The 13,897-nt window shown below is 40.7% G+C and overlaps 1 protein-coding gene across 5 annotated transcripts in view; it reads left to right on the top strand.

Moving 5' to 3' along the window:
- Positions 1–13,897, top strand: part of TRAF3 (TNF receptor associated factor 3) — a 129,719-nt gene that overhangs the window by 74,786 nt on the left and 41,036 nt on the right. The gene's annotated exons all lie outside the window — the stretch shown is intronic.

The following is a 13,897-nucleotide window of genomic DNA, read 5'->3' as shown; positions in this document are numbered from 1 at the left end:
AAATCCTCACAACTGGACCAATGAGCAACATCATGATAAACGGAAAAAGGATTGAAGTTGTCAAGGATTTCATTTTACTTGGATCCATAATCAACAGCCATGGAAGCAGCAGTCAAGAAATCGAGAGATGCATTGCATTGGGCAAATCTGCTGCAAAGGACCTCTTCAAAGTGTTGAAGAGCAAAGATGTCACCTTGAAGACTAAGGTGCCCCTGACCCAAGCCATGGTATTTTCAATCACATCATATGCATGTGAAAGCTAGACAATGAATAAGGAAGACCGAAGAAGAGTTGAAGCCTTTGAATTGTGGTGTTGGCGAAGAATATTGTATATACCGTGGACTGCCAAAAGAACGAACAAATCTGTCTAGGAAGAAGTGTGGCCAGAATGCTCCTTAGAGGCAAGGATGGCGAGACTGCGTCTTACATACTTTGGATATGTTGTCAGGAGGGATCAGTCCCTGGAGAAGGACATCATGCTTGGCAGAGTACAGGGTCAGCGGAAAAGAGGAAGACCCTCAACAAGGTGGATTGACACAGTGGCTGCAACAATGAGCTCAAGCACAACAGCGATTGTAAGGATGGCTCAGGACCGGGCAGTGTTTCGTTCTATTGTGCATAGGGTCGCTATGAGTCGGAACCGACTCGACGGCACCTAACAACAACAACAACATTTGTTAAAAAGACTGTCTTTTCCCCATTTAATGGACTTTGGAACTTTGTCAAAGATCAGGTGGCCGTAGGTAGATGGATTTACATCTGGGTGCCATTATTATTCTTATAGATGCTAAAATTATACCATTTTTGGCCAGCAGGAACGTCTTCCACTGACTCCTGCATCCTTTTGACAGGACCCTAGGAATCTAGTATCCTTGCTTGCTATATGGCAAGATGTTTTAGACTCATCTTGTGCCTTCCCTGCCCAAGACCTGGAATTGGCTGTGTCTCCAAGAACCTGGTTCCTTGTTGTGCAAGGGGTATTTTGAGACCACATCTAGGCACCAGGGATGCACCTTCCCACAGGGCCCGTTATTGTTCCTAGGTTTTTCTGGTGGACAGCCAGGAAATATACTTTCTGAGTGACACTACATCATGAATTCGTACTGTTTTTAGTTTAGATTTAGGGCTGTATAGATTTTACTTCTTTGATGTTATATTTATATCTCCTTTTCTTTTATGCTGTTAGGATCTTGGTTCCTAACAACATTATCATTACTTACCTGCTTTAATATAAAGTATGTGGTAGTATTAGAATAAACAAAACCAGTATCACTAGCTATGTGATTACTGAAAACAGTTTAAGGTTTTCTGCAGTTTCCTCCCCTCTGAGGGTATGTCCCTAGAGATGTACCGTCAAATGGTTATATTTTAAAGTCACTTGAACCAGTTCCTCACTGTGCCACCTACAGGTTATGCAGTTAGGTTTATTTATTTCATAATTTAGGAATAGCTTCTTTTAAAAATTTGTTTTATAATGTTTATAAAACATTTTAATGGTTCTGAGTCAAAGCCACAAAATAAAATATTTTCAGAAATCTAGCCTCCATTCCTGATCTTTCTGCCCTGCTTCTTCTCTCTCTTATAGGTTGCTTTTTCTGCTTTTTGGTTTATCTTTCCATTTTTAATATAAGCGTATATATGTAAATATACATTTATGTAGACATACATGTATATGTGTTTTATATGTATCTGTGTGTGTGTGTGCACACAGCTCCCTTTCTTAGGAAACAGTGGCATACCATACAAGCTTTTCTCTGCCTTGGTTTGTCTGTTTTTTGGATTTAACAACAGATCACGAGTATAGAGCTCCTCCTTGGTGCTTTCACAGCTGCACAGTATTCCATCATGTGAGCGTACTAGGAAAGAAGATGTTTTAAATTTTAGAAAGATGTTGGCCTTTCATATGACCCAGCAGTTCTTCTCCTGGGTCTGTACCCACAAGACTCAAAAGCGGGGAGTCATCCATATGTGTACACCAGTGTTGAGTGCAGCACTATCCACAACAGCCAAAAGGTGGAAACATCCCAAATGTCCATCAACAGATGAATGGATAAACAAAATGTGGTACCTGGATACAGTGGAATATTACTTAGCCATAAAGAGAAATGAAATTCTAGTACATGCTGCAACTTGGATGGGCCTGGAAAACATGATGAGCGAAAGAAGGCAGACACAAAAAGGACGAGTCTTATATAATCTCACTTACATGAAACATCTGGAACAGGCAAACACATGGAGACCAATGTAGATGAGTGGTTCCCAGGAGCTAGGGGAAGGGGGTATGAGGGGTTATTACTTAAAAAAGAAAAAAAGGTGTTAACTTTCATCGTTATGTGCTGCTTCTTCATATATGTATAACTAATCAGTTTTTCTATGTATCCAGTTGCAATTTCTTTGCTTAATAGGTTTGGGATCTTGCAAACATGTTGCTTCTCTGGGCCTGAGTTTCCTTGTGTGTAAAATGAGAAGGTTGTGCTAGAAGCTGGTTATTTTAGCCAGAAGAGACTGCAGATGAGTAAACAGTCTGAGAGAGCATCTCACTGGAACCAGAGCTTCACGCCCTGTAACTGGGGTGGTGGTGAGGATACGTTGAGTAGATTTGCCAGGTGATGAAATCAGTAGGCTTGGTTGACGATTGCTTGTCAGAGTCAGTGAGGTGAGGATAGTTGTAAAGTTCTGGTGAGCAGCTGGTTAGGTGGTGGTGTCATTCCCTGAGCGAGGAGCAGGTTATTTGGGGAGATAGGTAGGGGTGTGTCGAATAGAAATGGGGCACATGGAAGGTGACGATGCCATCTGGGCCATGATGAATACGAGGCAGCATGGAGTACAGCAAGAGTGGGGCTGTCCTGGAGCTCAGGAGTCGGGGCCCTGAGAGCTGGAGGCTCACTTGGTCAGATGTGGTGGGCGAGGCCTTGGAATGGATGAGCTTGCCCAGCGCAAGTTGTGTGGAGGACAAGAGAAGAGGATTTAGATCAGAACCCACACAGCCGCTGCCTTTAAACAACAGGCAGAAGGAGGAGAGTCTGTGCAAGAGAGTGGGAAGAAGCGGAGAGATGAGAACCAGTATTTTTTGAAAGCTTGTGTTTCATTCTAAAAATAGCTTTAAATATTGTAATCTACTGCTTAATATGGCATGCTTTATGCTTTTCATTCATTTGTCCAAGTGAAGCTGATACCCTAGGGAAATGACCTTATCCCCTGTGCAGCATCTTATTCTCTCATATAGCCCAAGGGCTTCAGATCCAGGCTCACAAGCCTGGCCTGGGGACATCCACGGTGGACCGTGCCCACCCCCCTTCCTTGTTTGTCCAGTGGACCAAGGGGCCTCCTCAGCTCCTCCTTCTTCTCCTCCCTGTCCTGATAGCAGGACTCTGGCCTGGGCCAGGAGAGACACAGCATCTGTGCATGTAGTAGGGTTGAATGAGTGCTCTAAAAAATCCTAAATCATATCAGCTAAGGGGTATTGACAGTGCAAAGCCTCAAATAGCTATTGTTTTCCCAAACTTTTTAAGACCAAGTTTTACACATGGCTTAATCAGGTTCTTTTCTGGCTGTCGCCCGTGTCTGTCTATATGGTTCTCTCTCTCTCACATACACACAGCCGCTACCTTTAAACAACAGGCAGAAGGAGGAGAGTCTGTGCAAGAGAGGGGCTTTTAATAAGAGCCTAATTTCCTCCAGTGTTTGCTTTCCTTGTATGTTAGCCGTGGGCCTCTCCCATGGCCGAGTATTTGGCATCATCAGGTATCATGAAAGAGTCAGTGTGCTGAAATGTTGGCATAAGCATGATTTCCAGAAAATGTTTTTACAAACAGGGCACCCTTGTCTGCTCCCTTCTCCCTTTATTGGCATCACTTGGATGGCACTTGGCATTTTTCTGCTGGGCTTGATGTTTAGCTGGTTTCTCTACATACGTGTTGTGCTTACTACTTTTTGCTAGCAGAAGCCATCTTCGTTGTTTATCTGATGCTTCCCTTTTTTGGTTTTCCCCGGACTTTCCAGTTCTTGGAACACTCTTTTGTCAGCAGTCGTACTTTTGTTTCCAGTTTCTAATCTCCAGCTGAAATGTAGTTCAACTTAACTCTTCACCAGTAAGGAACTCAAACTACATCGTTAGAGCAGTGGAGGCAAAGAGGAGAGTGAAGAGGCTTCCAGCCTACCTCTTTCCTGTGTTTCTAAATACAGGTAAGCCTCACCTGTCAGAGAGAGGCTGCCTGAGTAGCTGGCTAGAAACTAAATGTTTGTGAATGATTTTCTCAAATAATTAAGTTTTTCCCTTGAGTATGGCCTTAGAATATAATAAACTCATGACAGATAAGCATATAAAAAGATGCTCACCATCATATGTTGTTAGGAAATTGCAAATTGAAACATCAGTGAGATACCACTGCACACCAATAGAATGGCTAAAACCCAAAACCCTGGCAACACCAAATGCTGACGAGAATGTAGAGCAACAGAGACTCTGATTCAGTGCTGGTGGGAATGCAAAATGGCGCAGCCAAACAGGAAGACAGTTTCACAGTGTCTTACAAAGCTAAGCTTAGTTTTACCGTGTGACCCATCAATCACACCACTAGATATTTACTCAAATGAGTTTAAAATTTATGTCCACACAAATCTTCATAGCAGCTCTATTCATAGCACTTGGTCAGCAAAAAAGAGGAAGACCCTCAACGAGATGGCTTGACACAGTGGCTCCAGTGATGGACTCAAGCATAACAATGATTGCGAGGATGGCGCAGGACTGGGTAGTGTTTTGTTCTGTTGTACACGGGGTCGCTATGAGTCGGAGCAACTCGACAGCACCTAACAACAGCAACAGTCATAATTGCCCCAAATTGGAAGCAACTAGAATGTCCTTCAATAGGTGGATAAACTGTGGTACATCCATACAATACAACATTTTTTATCGATAAAAGGAAATGAGCTATCTTGGTGATCCCGCCCCAGCTGGGTCCCCCAATACCTACAGACCTTGGGTGCTTGGGAGCAGGATTGGCCACCCACTCCTCCCATTGGCAGGATGCCTGTTCCTGCAGGTGGGGGGTGGGGGGGCAGGCTTGCTGCCAAGTCTGGCTGTGGGCATCCCTGGAGGGTGCACGCCAGACCACAGATGTATATGCCGTCAGACGTTACCTGAACGGACGTTATGGGGCATTATGTCATTCAAGCCACCACTCATCTGTCAGTTTGTCATACTGTGGTGGCTTGCGTGTTGCTATGATGCTGGAAGCTATGCCACTGGTATTCAAATACCAGCAGGGTCACCCATGGTGGACAGGTTTCAGTGAAGCTCCCAGCTTACGAGGAGGAAGAAGGACCTGGGGATCTTCTTCTGAAAAAACATTGGCCAGTGAAAACCTTATGAATAGCCATGTCTTAATCACACACTTTCCCTTTATTGTGTTTCCTTTACACTCTCTTTGCTCATTTTATGTATTGTTACCATTCAGCAAGGAGCATTCTGGCTGTACTTTTTCCAAGACAGATTTGTTCGTTCTTCTGGCAATCCATGGTATATGCAGTACTCTTCTCCAGCACCTGAATGCAAAGACATCAGCTCTTCTTTGGTCTTCCTTTTTCATTGTCCAGCTTTCGCATACATATGAGGCGATTGAAAACACCATAGCTTGGTTCAGGTACACCTTTGTCCTTAAAGTGACTTCTTTTCAACACTTTAAAGAGGTCTTTTGCAACAGATTTGCCCAGTGCAGAAATCTAGTCAAAAGTTTTTATAATCTTCCATTTTGGAAGGTTCCAAAAATCCAACTTTGCTAACTTACTGCCGCTTCTGTGATCAGCCTACGTATGGAACACCTGTGGGATTCCTGGCCTGTCTGAAGCTGGGCATAAGAGACCAGATAGAGTCAAAGATGAGAAATTACCGTCACAGGTGTTTTAGAAAGACTTAGCCTTCTGGTGTTCTTGCTTTTAATTTTATACATTTTAGAGAACTGTTATTAAGAATTGAGGAACTTTATTTTTATAATCGTTCTTATTTTGAGGAACTTTGAACATGGTCTTTCCTTTTGGAATTATACTTAAAATAGATATTGTTGTTGTAGCCTCGGGGTCAAGAATGGCTGCCTGCAGTAGACAGCCATTTACAGTTCATACTGCCAGTCAGTGTGGTCCAAGTTCGATTTGGCAGTTGTCCTCTTTGCCACTTAATTTCTTCTTATTTCTCTGCATTTAGCTTAAAACATTTAGCTTAAAGCCTAGTTTTTCGTTACCTCCCAATATCTTTATTCTTCTCCATCTTAACTTTTCCTATTAAATACTACTAAATACTCAGGATGACATGAAATTCTTTGGATATAAATTTGGGCAAACAGAATTATGTTATGTTCAAATGTTCTAGTCAGTTTTTTTTTTTTTTTTTGCTGTTAGTGTTGGTCTTCTGGGGTGGTTACCTGGCTGTGTGTGATGAGGAGAGGGATCTGGGTGTCTGACTCCCTTAAGTTTTTTTTCCATTTAAAATTATTTCTTAAATTTATTTTTTCACTGAGATAAAATTCACGGTTTTAATTATTTTAAAGTATACAATTCAGTAGGTTTTAGTACATTCACATTGTTGTACAACTGTCACCACTCTTGAATTCCAGAACATTTTCATCACCCCAAAAAGAGCCCCTGTGTCCATTAAGCACTCACACCCCATCCCCTTACTCCTCATCCCCTGGAAACTACTATCCTACTTTCTGTCTCTATGGATTCGCCTATTGTGGACATTTCATATAGATGAAATCACACAAAATGCGGCCTTTCGTATCTGTCGTCTTTCATTTAGCATCATGGTTTCATGTTGTAGCATGTATCAGAAATTCATTCCTTTTTCTGACTGAAAGTAGGCATTGTATGTAGAGACCGCATTGTGTTTATCCATTCATCCGTTGAGGGACACTTGGATTGTTTCCGCCTTTTAGCTATTATTAATAATGTTGCAGTGAACATTCATGTGCAAGTTTTTGCTTAACCTTTTGAAGAACTTCCAGACTCTTTTCCACGGTGACTACCCTGTTTTATGTTCCCTTCAGCAATATATGATGGTTCCAAATTCTCGATATCCTTACGCTTGTTATTTTTCATTTTTTAAATTTTTATTGTTATTATAGCCATCCTAGTGGGTAGAAAGTATATCTCATTGTGATTTTGACTTGCAGTTCTCTAATGACTGATAGTATCCATCATCATTTCATGTGCTTATTGGCCACTTCTTGTCTTTGGAGAAATGTTGATATTTTAAAAACTGTGTTGTTTATATTTTTATTGTTGAGTTGTTAGGGCTTTTTATATATTATGGATACTAAACCCTTATGTATGATTTGCAAATATTTTCTCCCATTCTGTGGGTTGTCTTTTCACTTTTTGTAGTGCCCTTTGATGCACCAAAGTTTTTAATTTTGAGGAAATGAAATTTATTTTTTCTTTTGTTGCTTGCTTTGGGTTTAGTTTACTTTTCTTTTTCTAGTTCCTCAAGGTGTCAAGTCTGGTTACTGATTTGTGATCTTCTTTTTTGATGTAGATGTTTATAACTGCAAAGTTTCCTCTAAGCACTGCTTTTGATGCGTTCTATAAGTTTTGGTATGTTGTGCTTTTGTTCATCTCAGAGTATTTTTTAAATTTTCCTTGAGATTTCTTCTTTGACTCATTGATTATTTAGGAATGTGTGGTTTAATTTCCACATATTTGTGAATTTTCCAAGTTTTCTTCTGTTACTGACTTCTGATTTCATTCCATTGTGATCAGAGACCATACTTTGTGTGATTTCAGTCTTAAATTTTTGAGACTTGTTCTGTGGCCTAACATATTGTTTGTGTTAGAGAACCACTTGAGGTGAGTTTGTATTCTGCTGTTACTGGATAGAGCATTGTACACATATCTATTAAGTCTAGTTGGTTTTATAGGGTTTTTCAAGTCTTCTGTTTCCTTGATGAGCTGTCTGTCTAGTTTTACCCATTATTGAAAACGGAGTATTGAAGTCTTCAACTGTTATTGTTGAACTGTTTCTCCCTTCAGTTCTGTTAATTTTTGCTTCATGTATTTTGGGGTTCTGTTGATAAGTGGATATATGTTTATAATTACTTTATCTTCTGGATGAATTGGCCTTTTTGTAATTATATAATGTCCTTCTTGTCTCTTACAAGAATTTTAAAAGTGTATTTTGTCTGATACTGGTATAGTCACTCCACCTCTCTTTTGGCTACAGTTTGCATAGAATATCTTTTCCCTTTTTTTTTTTTTTAACTTTCACTTTATTTGTGTCTTTGGATCTAAAGTGAGTCTATTATAGACAGCATATAGTTGGATCATGATTTTTAGCCATTCTGCCAATCTATGCTTTAAATTGGGACGTTTAATCTATTTACTTTTAACCTATTTAATTGCCATATTGCCATTTGTTTTCTGTATATTGTTTATCTTTTTTGTCCCTCAGTTCTGCCAATTCTGCCTTCTTTTGTGTTAAATAGGTACTTTTTAGTGCTCCATTTTAGTTCCCTTGTTTCTTTTACTGTATTTTCAAGTTATTCTCTTAGTGGTTACCCTGGGGATTACCATTAACCCTTTCGTTACCAAATATTTATTTATTTATTTAAAAAATTTTTTTTGATGGTGTGTGTTTTTAGCATGCTTAAAATTTTGGGTTGTTTGTATGAATTTTGAGAAAGATGATCTGGCAATGTAATACTCCAATGAGGCAAGTGGCACTTTGGTGCCACCAATCTGTGTCATCACAGTGTGCCACCGAGAACTAGGCAGATAATTTATTTTTGGCACCTGTCCATTAGGTTACATGGGAAACCTCTGGTTTTCCAAATATGACACAGAAATACCAAACGAACCCATCAGGGCTCCTAACACTTACTGTGGAAAGCCACGATTATGCTTGCAAGCCTTTTCTCAGAGAAATAAAGGGAAGAAAGGCAAAAGTTTACAAAACTAATACATCCAGAAAGCATCACCTAATAGAATACTCAGCCTACACAACAGTGAGGCTCTTATGCTGGTCTGCTGAGCTTCACACATTTAAAAAGGACCCACCTTGATGCTAGATGCATTAGAACCAGAATAACACCTTACCCCTGAGATCCAGAGGCATAAAAAATGGCTGGCACACCGTTTAGGCCTGTGGTAATGAAAGGGTTTTAATATCTTAATTTATAGCAATCTAGTTCATATTAATACCAACTGAATTTCAATAGAGTACAGAAAACTGCTCCTATTTACCTCCATCCTTTATGTTGCTGTTGTTACAAATTACATCTTTATATATTGTGTGCCCATGTACTTAGACTTACAATTATTGTTTTAGACAGTTGTCTTTTAGACCAGATATGAAAAAAGAGGAGTTACAAACAGAAGTACATTAATACTGAGTTTTATATTTATCTGTGTAAATATCATTACTGGTATTATTTCTTCACATGGATTGGAGATACTATCTAGTGTTCTTTCATTTCAACCTGAAGGACTCCTTTTAATATTTCTTGTAGGACAGGCCTCTGTATAGCTTATCTAGCAGTGGACTCTCTCAGTTTTGTGTACCTGGGAATGTCTTAATTTCTCCTTCATTTTTGAAAGATATTGTTACCAAATATAGAATTCTTGGCTAACAGTTTTTTTCTTTCATAACTCTGAATATGTCATCCTGCTATCTCATGGCCTCCATGGTTTCTACTGAGAAATCAACTGTTAATCTTATTGAAAATTTCTTGTATGCAATGAGTCACTTCTTTCTTGCTGCTTTCATGAGGCTCTTTGTCTTTGTTCTTCAGCACTTTGAGTATACTCTGTCTGAGTGTGGATCTCTTTAAATTTACCCTACTTGGAGTTTGTTGAGCTTCTTGGATATGTAGATTTGTGTCTTTTATCATGTATGGGAAGTTTTGATCATTATTTCTTCAAATATTCTGTCTGCCTCTTTCTTTTTCTCTTCTCCTTCTGAGACCCCCATTAAGCATGTGTTGTTAGACTGTATTCATTTTTAGGCTCTTAGGCTCTGTTCATTTTTCTTCCTTCTTTTTTTCTTTCTGTTCATCCAACTAGATAGTCTCAATTGACCTATCCTCACATTCACTGCTCAAAACAGCTATTGCACCCCTCTAGTGAAGTTTTCATTTCAGGTATTATACTTTTTAACTCCAGAATTTCTATTTGGTTCCTTTGTATAATTTCTATTTTTGGTATTCTGTATTTGGTGAGACATTGTTCTTGTGGTTTCCTTTAGTTCTTTGGCCATAGTTTCCTTTAGCTCTTTGGACATGTATAAAATAGCTTATTTAAAGTCTTTGTCTAGTAAGTTCCATGTCTGGATTTCCTTGGGGACCATTTCTATTAATTTCTTTTGTCCCTATGTATAGGCCATACTTTCTTATTTCTTTTCATACCTTGTAACTGCTTGTTGAAAATGAGCCCTTTGAATGTTATAATGTGGCATCTCTGAAAATCAGACTACTTCCTCCTAGGATTTGTTGTTGCTTCTTATTGTAGTTGCTGTTGTTTGTTTAGTGACTTTTTTAAACAAATCTTGTAGAGTCTGTATTCTTTGTTGCGTGTGGCCACTGAAGTCTCTGTTTCATTAGCTAAGTGATTCAATAGAGATTTCCTTAAATGACTAGAACCAAAAAAAATCCCTTAGCCAGCTTTTACAGATGGGTTCTGTATGTGTGTGTTGTTGTCATCAACACTCAGCAAGAAGTTTACAACTCTACCTTAGCCTTCATTTCCTGCTCACACAGAGCCCGAAGGTCAGCTAGAGGAGAGAGCTTCGGGTCTCATCAGGTCTTTCCTGGACATTGTCACAGCCCTGGCCAGGGAAACCCTGGTGGCGTAGTGGTTAAGTGTTACAGCTGCTAACCAAAGGGTCGGCAGTTCAAATCCGCCAGGCGCTCCTTGGAAACTCTATGGGGCAGTTCTACTCTGTCCTGTAGGGTCGCTATGAGTCAGAATCGACTCGACGGCACTGGGTTTGGTTTTTTGGTTTGGCCATGCATGTGGTCCTCTAGATTCCCAGAAATAGGTTGCAGCCAGCTTTTTAAAGCCCTCATTCCCCCAAAGCATCTTATTCCCAGCCTTTTCTCTGAAGTTTTTAATTAGCCTGTTTTTTTGCCACAACAGTTATCCATTGCCTCAGGCACCAGTAACTAATATATTTGCCTGTAAATGTTTGCTACAGACACCTTACATAGCTGCTTGGGAAAGTTCTCATTTGGGGGAGATAAAGGCAAGCCCTTTGAGCCCTTCTTCCATAGAGTCTGTAGACCAGTCAAAACAAACAACCACAATTCTTTACAAATGAGGTTTTTTGTGCTTGTACTGAGAATGTGGCTTGTTATCTTCAAGGCCACTGTCTCTTGGGAGCTGGGGATGGGACCAGGGTAAGTGAGACTGCCATAGAGCTTGCTGTTCTTACCAGATTCAGCCAGATTTTCTAATTAGGTGCTCCCCTGGTTGCTGCAAGCTCTGGGTTCGTTTCCAGAGTGCCTAAAAAGTTAATTCTGACAGTTATTTCATTGCTTTTATGTAGGGATGGACTTTTGGAGTTCTTTACTCAGCCATTTCATTGGCGTCACTAAACCTGAGAGTGTTCGCATGTCCTCTGGTCCTGGTACCTACCAGGGTAGCAGCTCCTGCTTTCCTCAGAGCAGGCGGAGGCCTATGCTGGCACCTCAATGATGCAGAGGGACACGAGCCCTCCTGCTGGGCTCTGCTCAGGGCTTGTATCATTTCTTTCTTGAGGCAGCTGTTACTCAGAAAGGATATTTTTCTTGAACAGTGTTATTAGTCTGTTTGAAACAGTTGGTGGCTCATCTGCTAGTCTTATTTGAGCAGAATATCATTCTTTTTAAAAATGATGCTGTGATAGAATTAAAATTGTTTTCTATTGTGGCTTCAGATATATTGGGTTGGGTCTTTTTCATCAGCATCACGCACAAGCTAAACTGAACATTTTTTTAAAAGGCCAAGATAAAGATAAATGCCACCACGTTAAAATTAATGATTTATCTTTATTAAAAGACACCACAGATAAAGTCAGGCCACAAATGTGGAATAGACATTTACAATATATATAACTATCAAAGGATTGTTGTTGGGTTCCATCAAGTTGATATTGACTCATAGCAACCCTATGTGCCAGAGTAGAACTGCCCTGTACGGTTTTCTTGGTTGTAATCTTTTTTTTTTTTTTTTCAAATAATTTTTATTGTGCTTTAATTGAAAGTTTACAAATCAAGTCAGTCTCTCACACAAAAACCCGTATACACCTTGCTACACACTCCCAAATACTCTCCCCCTAATGAGACAGTCTGCTCTCTCCCTCCACTCTCTCTTTTCACATCCTTTTCGCCAGCTTCTAACCCCCTGCACACTCTCATCTCCCCTCCAGGCAGGAGATGCCAACATAGTCTCAAGTGTCCACCTGATCCAAGAAGCTCACTCCTCACCAGCATCCCGCTCCAACCCATTGTCCAGTCCAATCGACGTCTGAAGTGTTGGCTTCAGGAATGGTTCCTGTCCTGGGCCAACAGAAGGTCTGGGGCCATGACCACTGGGGTCCTTCCGGTCTCAGTCAGACCATTAAGTCTGGTCTTATGAGAATTTGGGGTCTACATCCCACTGCTCTCCTGTTCCCTCAGGGGTTGTCTGTTGTGTTCCCTGTCAGGGCAGTCTTTGGCTGTAGCCAGGCACCATCTAGTTCTTCTGGTCTCAGGATGATGTAGTTGCTGGTTCATGTGGCCCTTTCTGTCTCTTGGGCCTGTAATCACCTTGTGTCCTTGATGTTCTTCATTCTCCTTTGCTCCAGGTGGGTTAAGACCAATTAGATGGCTGCTTGGCTAGCGTTTAAGACCCCAGACGCCACTCTTCAAAGTGGGATGCAGAATGTGTTTTCTTAATAGATTTTATTATGCCGATTGACTTAGATGTCCCCTGAAACCATGGTCCCCAGACTCCTGCCCCTGCTACGCTGGCCTTCAAAGCATTCAGTTTATTCAGGAAACTTCTTTGCTTTTGGTTTAGTCCAATTGTGCTGGCCTCCCCTGTATTGTGTTGGTCGTAATCTTGATGGGAGCAGATTGCCAGGTCTTTCTCTCATGGAGGTGCTAGGCGGGTTTGCAGCTGAGTGCTTAACCATTGCATCACCAGGGTTCCTAATCAACGGATTAGTAGTCAGAATGTATGACGAATTCCCACAAGTCAATAAGTAAAAGACAAATAACTCAATGCAAAACAGCAAGAGGACACAATCAGGCATTTCACAGAAGGTAAAACACAAGTGGCTCATGAACACAGGAAAAGATGTCCAACTTTTAAATTATCAGGGTAGTGTTAAAAAAAAATGTGCCTGCTAGATTGTCATAAATTAATATGTGTGAGGATATCAAGTGTTGGTGAGTGAGGGTATGGATTAATAGAAACAAGCTGCTGGCGGGCGCATGCTTTGCTGCCTTTCTTTGGAGAGCAGCTTGGCACTAGTTTGTGACGCAGAGCGTTCATACAACCTGCACACCACACTTTCTCTTCATCTCTGGTTGTAGAGTTCAGGGCAGGGGCTGGCAAACTCTGCCGTAAAGGGCAAGATTGTAGGCTTTGCTGACCACATACAACCTCTGTCGAATATTTTTCTTTGTTTTGTTTGTTTTTCTAGCCCTCTTAAAACCTAAAAAGCATTCTTAGCTCAAGGGCCTTACAAAAACAAGCCATTGACTAGACTTGCCTCCCAGGCCATAGTTTGCTGATCCCTGATCCTAGTATATATACCCTAGAGAAAGTTTTGTAGGAGCGCCCCAGAAGACATGTGCCAGCAGTTCAGAGCAGCAGCAAAAAGGAATGAGTTACATCCACACACGACAGACATGGATGAAAATGTAAAACACTCAGTGTAGAAGAAGAA

Source organism: Elephas maximus, chromosome 10, assembly GCF_024166365.1.
Source record: "Elephas maximus indicus isolate mEleMax1 chromosome 10, mEleMax1 primary haplotype, whole genome shotgun sequence".
In the NCBI taxonomy this organism is placed as follows: domain Eukaryota; kingdom Metazoa; phylum Chordata; class Mammalia; order Proboscidea; family Elephantidae; genus Elephas; species Elephas maximus.
The sequence above is the reverse complement of the archived record's forward strand: the minus strand, read 5'-3'. Positions and strand labels throughout refer to the sequence as shown.